The sequence below is a fragment of the Phallusia mammillata genome, chromosome 4 (genome assembly GCF_965637545.1).
Source record: "Phallusia mammillata chromosome 4, kaPhaMamm4.hap1.1, whole genome shotgun sequence".
In the NCBI taxonomy this organism is placed as follows: Eukaryota; Metazoa; Chordata; class Ascidiacea; order Phlebobranchia; family Ascidiidae; genus Phallusia; species Phallusia mammillata.
The window spans coordinates 999900-1006943 of record NC_137255.1 but is presented as its reverse complement, the minus strand read 5'-3'; the positions used below and the strand labels follow the sequence as shown (position 1 = coordinate 1006943).

The 7044-nt window shown below is 36.0% G+C and overlaps 1 long non-coding RNA gene across 1 annotated transcript; it reads right to left on the bottom strand.

Annotated features, from left to right (window-relative positions):
• Positions 1–179: 179 nt before the first annotated feature.
• On the bottom strand, positions 180–4739 carry LOC145222863 (uncharacterized). Its single transcript, XR_013859393.1, has 3 exons — positions 4600–4739; positions 1986–2122; positions 180–295 (listed from the first exon to the last, which is right to left on the bottom strand). It is a non-coding gene; the product is annotated as an uncharacterized LOC145222863 (long non-coding RNA).
• Between the last annotated feature and the right edge of the window lie 2305 nt (positions 4740–7044).

Genomic DNA, 7044 nt, shown 5'->3' with positions numbered 1-7044 from the left:
CCTATACTTTTGGTATGCACAGAAATAATATATCACAATTCTTACATTGTAATCAAAAGCTTATGCTCAGAATGGATATTACAATTTTGAACATTCACAAACATGTATAAAGCATAACCGACTTTTTATTCTGATCACATAAAATCTACGAAGGTTCTAGTTTACTCACTTTTGCCAACAACAGTTCCATGTTGATTTCTTGCAGGCAACATATTATTTATCCTCTTTCACTTGTTGTTGTAGATTTCAAACTTTTCACAACTTTTTCCATTACCCCCAGTACCATAGATGTAATCTGTAGATGGAATGGCAAAAACATAACTTTAGTAAAAACAATTGTTCTTCGACAAATATCTAATACTTTTACTAACAACAATACAAGCCTAGCTGCCAAAAGTACCGTATTTTACGGACCATAAGGCGCAATCTAAATCCTTTTTTTCCTCATAAATTGATCTTGCGCCTTATAACCTGGTGCGCCTAATTTATGGATCAAGTAGTGCTTAATTGCCTAGGCTACACTCAAAACCAGTACCGATACTATCATTATATAAATAAACCACCGTCTTACACAATAAACTATGGCAAACGCAACTACCAACTGTGATATTCAGAGCTTTATGAGCTTTATACGGGACTTTACTGAGCTTTACACGGTAACCCATACTCCTTAAAATACGTTGCGTTCTTTAGTCCGGTGCGCCTTATATATGAACAAAAACTAATCAAAGCAATTTATTGACAGTGCGCCTTATAACCGGGTGCGGTTTATGGTCCGTAAATACGGTAGTTGATCTTTTTTTGCATATTTTTTAACATCAATCTTAAGATCAAGTCTAAGGTCAAACATACCGCTAATTTGTACCGCTAATTAACACTAGAAGGGGGCTTAGCAAATATTGCAATTGTACAGACCCTTGCTATTTGTATTATGCCATATAATAGTAGCAGGTTTTTTTGCATATTTGTTTCTGAAGGCAAAAACTCATATGTCCCCACACATACAAATTAAATAAGCATTTAAATATTTAATGGTGAAAATAACGGCCCAAATAGACGTTAAAAGCGACATGCTTTATTGTTCAAACGTTTCGGCAAATGCTCATGCCATCATCAGTTTAAATATTGCCTTTCAAAGGATAAGCATGAGAAATGTGAGAAAAGTGATGTAAAGTACAAACCACCCAATCTCATTCACCTTGGACAGTGTTGGAAAAAATGGTGGGGCTATAGGTTTTATCCAATTCCAACATATCCACTGAAATGTACTCATTTAGGGAAAAGTGGTGTAATTTATACATCTACGAGACTTAACACAACAATCAACACTTTTAAATGGCGTATTCTGCATTCTACATTGTTAAAAAATTGATTCATTTTTAGCAGGCATCCATGTTGGGTAAATGTTGGGTCTACAGGGTGACACAAAACTAGAATGGTGGCCTAGCACATATTGCCCTTGCATACACACTATAACCTATTTTAAAGGGGGCATACTGCAAGCAAACAGACGGTGTCTCCGTCAATCTAAAATCTGAAGAATTTTCAACATAAAAGTTTAGAGGTGAAAAATATCAATGCTTTCCACAGGATCTGTGCCATTTATGTAAGTATATATTGTTGACCAACACTGATTTATTCTGATTTTTCTATTTTAACCATATCTAAATAGTTGGTTATAGTTCATAGGCCACTAAATGTTTGCGGTTGCTATGGCGACAGCATGGTTTTAGACATATGTTGGAGTGTTTTTGTAATGTGCTCACAATATTTAATGCATGAAAATTCATATAAACTGTGTCTAACTTTTTTTAATATTTAACGAACACCACACTGGCATACAACCTATTTATAATGTAGAAGCATTTCTGTGGACTTGTTTATTCATTTTATTTTATGTAAAGCTATGTCCTAATGGCTTAGGCACAAATAAGAATCCCACATTTCTGGTGATTTATTAAGTCCATGTAGTTTTGGTGACTTACCGAAATAACTCTTGTGTTCTCGGGGTTGCACCGAATCAACTCCAACACTCCAGATTATTTGTAATACTTCTTGTTTTTACTGGAATTGAGCAGTTGTAGAGGATGATTATCGCTTACAAAGTGATGTATTCCAATGCCTGTAAACATAGTTTTGTTTTAATACATTTTTTGTACTGGAAAATGATTTGATTTTGTTTGAAATGTAAATGGACCAGTAATGTTCTGTTAAAATAACATCTCTTTCTGGCAATAAAAGATAAAAATAGACTAAAAGAAAAAACTAAATGTATTTAAAAATTTTCTTGTTTCAGGTCACACCAAATTAGTTAATGTAGAAAGCATTAAGAACTGTTTGAAATCAAAATGTTCGTCCAAGTGCAATATATTTGCACCCTCTTCAAGATTGTACCAACTAAAACATATGATTTTAAACAATTTACACTGTATGGGTCTGGTTGTTTATGACTAACATGTATGCCAAGAACCTAAGTTTCCCCAGAATAATAACCATCCCTGAACAAAATTGACTTTTTACAAATCACAAATCTTTCTTTGTCTAAGATAAGCTGCTTTGATGAGTTGCAGATATCGCAGAAGAATTTTGCCATCACACCAGCAGTAAAAGTACTAGCATCACTGCAGTCACACAAGCGACCAACCAGTTCTTGAAAAGATTCGATTTTTCCCTGCAAGTGGGTAAACATATTTTAACTGGAAAGTGTCACAAGTTTATGTTTTCTGTACAACATCAACAATAAGGTTTCCTTTTTTCCTTTTAGAGATGGGCCAAACATAGCCAGAACATGATCTCGGTAACTCGGTACCAAGCATCCTAATTTTTAATGTTCAGCGCTTGGTTGTCAAATTAACTAAGCCAAACATTAGTCAAAAAGTAAAGAAAAGTGATTGAATAGAAAACATGTTTTGAACCAACCATATGCAACACATGTGACAGCAAGAATTGCCGAAACAAACATGCATTTTTATTTATGTGCAATTGAGTGTTTTACTTTGCATTGGCTTGTCACACATGTTGTGCAGAAGGGACAGTTTGAGTTTTAACTGAGCCTGGTAGCTATATATAGCACCTTGAAAAGTAAAGAACTAACTTGTCAATGGGAATGTTACTGACCTAACAACGTACTAAGCCTGCTTGACCGAGCATTAGCATAAGATACTCGGTGCTGGACCAAACAGAATATTTGTAGTTTCGGCCCAACCCTGCCTTGTAATTGGTCAAAAATTGATCCAGTTCACAGCATACTGACACAAACCGAGCACAATGTGCAGTGGTTTGTTGCACAACACAACAAAGTGATTACTTATTTAATGTTTGCTGACTAAACAGTTTTATGACCCGGCCACATTACCCCATGTTTTAACTGTTCATAATAAAAGTTAAAACATTCAACAATACCTTGTTATTAATTGTGAGGTGGCAGTTATGCATGATTTGGTCAAGCAGGATTCTTAGGTTTGCTGCATACTTCCATTTTCCACATTACCAATTACATGTTGACGTCACACGGTCATTAAATGAATTAGGCTTTAATTTAAATACTTTTATCCAGTCTATTTTATGCAGAAAGCATTAAGAACTGTTCAGGATCAAAATGTTCTTCCAAGAGCAATAAATTTACACCATCTCTGAGATTGTGGTAACCAAACAATATGATTTCAAACAACTTACACAGTATGGGGCAGTTTTTTATGACTAAAAACGTATGCTAATTCTCCCCCGAATAAACACCATGATTTAAACAAACTTGACTTTTTTACAAAATGCAAACCTTTTCTTGTTTAAGTTAAGCTGCTCCGACCTGCAGATATTGTGGAAGAATTTTGACATCATCCCAGCAGTAAAAGTACTAGTACCTCTACAGTCACACAAACAACCAACCATTTATTGAAGAGATTTTTCCTTAACTAGAAAGTGTCACAAGTTTATGTTTTCTCTACAACATCAACAACACTGTTTTCTTTATTTTAAAGATGGACCAAACTCAAAACCTGAGAACTCGGGACCAAGCATCCTAATTTTTAATTCTCAGCACTTGGCTGAGCAGTCCAATAAACTAAGTCGAGCATTAGACACAAAATAATGCCAACCTTAAAAAAAAGTTTTTGAGAAGAAAACATGTTTTGAACCAACCATAGCAAACGCATGTGACAGCGAGAATGGCAGAAATAAACACGCATTTTTATTTATTTGCAGTTGAGTGTTTCATTTTGCATTGGCTTGTCTCACATGTTTTGCAGCAGTTGTGAGTTTAAATGTGACCCTGGAGGCCTTAAAAAAGTAAAGAACTACTGGGAAAGAAATGGGAATGTTTCTGACATCACAACACACTAAACATGCTCGACTGCGCAGTAAACATTAAAATGCGATGCTCGACCAAACAGAACGTTGTAGTTCTGCCCCATCCCTGTCTTGTTATTGGTTCAAAAATTATCCAGTTCACAGCATACTGACACAAACCAAGCACAATGTGCAGTGGTTTGCACACAACAAAGTGATTATTAATTTTAACTGTTTGCTGACAAAGTAGTTTGATGACCAACATTATCCCATGTTTTAAATGTTCAGAACAAAAGTTTAAACATTCAACAATACCTTGTTAGTAATTGTGAGGTGGCAGTTTTGCATGATTTGGTCAATCAGGATTCGTAGGTTTGCTGCATACTTCCATTCTCCACATTATCAATTACTTGTTGAAGGCATCAATTGCGCCACACTCTCATTAAATAACGACGCTGTCACTGATTGACAAAAACATGTCATGGTTAAGTGAAGTTGTATTATTTTTGAGACTGGTCAGGTACACGGATATGCACTCAAGGTATTTAAGCTTTCTACATGTATATTATAATGCAGTAATATAAATACAAGTCGATAAACATGAAACGTAGGCTACAACTTACAGGTTTAAAGCAGTTAGGTACACCACTGTTGTTTCCTTCTTTACATCTTTAGTCAAAAAGTTTTAACATTTTTTCCAACGCAAAATCAAAACAATAACAAATCGAAAACGTGTGACCAGTGGTGCGTGACGATCGCAAAACATAGAGATCGTTTTATTTTTCACGGATCTTTTTTCGCTTTTGTTTCAGTCCAACCCAGATTTGCTTAAATGTTTTGTATCGTGAAGAATGAAGTTGTACTGTCAATCTGCACAGGAAAATCTGCCTTGCTTTCTGTGTATTTCGGTCTTACAGCAAAATTTAAGGCTGTAGCGTCCTGTTTGGCTACTTTTGTCTCGTCACATGCAACGAACTCAAGTGTTGCATGCTTTGTTTTATCGGTTCAACGGGATATTAACCAATGTGACCAAATTCCTAAAACAATCTTTGCAATGCGAAACTTATGCTTCAACCCAACATTAAAAAATTATTGGCCTCCAAGCAAATTACGCATTAAGTATATTTATTATGCAGTCTTCAACCGACGGGTGGCGAAAGACCTTAAAAGTCAGCTTGTCAGCCATCCCAAATTCAAAATAGTAGGAAAAATCAAAGAAAAAAACAGTGAAAACGTAGGAAAAAATATCAGTATGCGGAAAAATAGAAGTATTAGATTTTAAACAATGACAAAAACACGAAATCAGATAATGGCAAAATATGAACATGCAAGTAGGCGATATCAGGGAACGCCAACACGCAGCCCCGGAGCAGTGTATGTATGCGCACTACCTGTTTGCTTTTACCACTGACAAGACTGATTTGCCAAGTGGGAGTAATATGCAAGAGACTACCCATAAACTAAAAGTGAGAATAAAAAAACGTTTTTGCAAAAGCATTTCATTTCAAATTTAAAAACGGCTTTGTGGTTCCCAGCAGTTTTAGGCTATGTGAAATTGTTCCGAATGGCTCATAAAGTGGAAAAGCTTGGCTTATTTTTTTTAAAGATATTTAGAGTGAGCTTAGCCCAATAAAGTCAACTAAACAAGCCTACGCGGAAAATAGGAAATAAAAAAATATGTTGGACCACAAAACCAAAGCCTGTAAACAGTAGGCCTATAATTGTTCGGTTTAGACTTTTGGCTCCTTTAAAAACGGGGCAATTTTGTGCAACTCGGCAACGGGACATTTCTGTAGGGGTGAGCAATAGAAGGTTTTCTTTGCATGGTGCAAAAAATCATAGCGACGCAAAAATACTAAAACAATCAACAAGTCGAAAATAGCTACACAATGTTGAAACTTTGTAGAGCTCCGACGTTTCGACGTCCTATAGACCCTGATAAAGACGACCTGTATAGGACGTCGAAGCGTCGGAATAAAATTACATTTGAAGAGAGCTCTACAAACTTGATGTTATGCCTGGCAGCAAAAGCTCATACAATGTTGAAACGTAAAAGAACGAAGGACATAACTAAACACGCTACAGCTACAATGTACAGTATTACTCGAAATGTGAGAAGATAAATCAATACATTCATGACTTATTTTCGTTTTTTTTTTAGTTGAACAGGGAACGGAACAGTATGAAGGTTGATGGTGACATGAGACTTTACACATTCTAAGTGTTTCTTACGCGTTTGTTATATGCAGGTGGGCAGTGACAAATACTTAAATTCACTGTCCATTTCATTGATGTCCATTGTCATCCACTGTGGTTTACAAAGCTACGACTGTGTGGCCCCAGACAGGTTTTTCCAAGTCGAACAAATGTGTCCAAGAATCCTCAGTGGGGTCGTAAACTTCAACTGAACTGAGAGGGTGAGCAATGAACCCGTTCCTGTGTAACAAAACATGTCCGTGGGTCAAATCTTAACACATACAAAACGTATGTTGGCGCCACAGCCAGTGCCAAAAAGCAGTATGACGTCACAGTGCACCAACAAACGGGTTGAAAATACGGATTTTTATTTGTTTCTGCTTTTGTACACAAACAAGGGTGTTGCGTGTAAAACCCCATGTACAGTAAATAGTGTCAAGAAATTCTAATGTAATTCGTAATGTAATTATTCACATAAATGATCATATTCGCACATACACAGAACAAAATCCCTATATAGAGCAAAGGACTACTTAGAGAAGAAGATTCGGAATCACCCGGCAA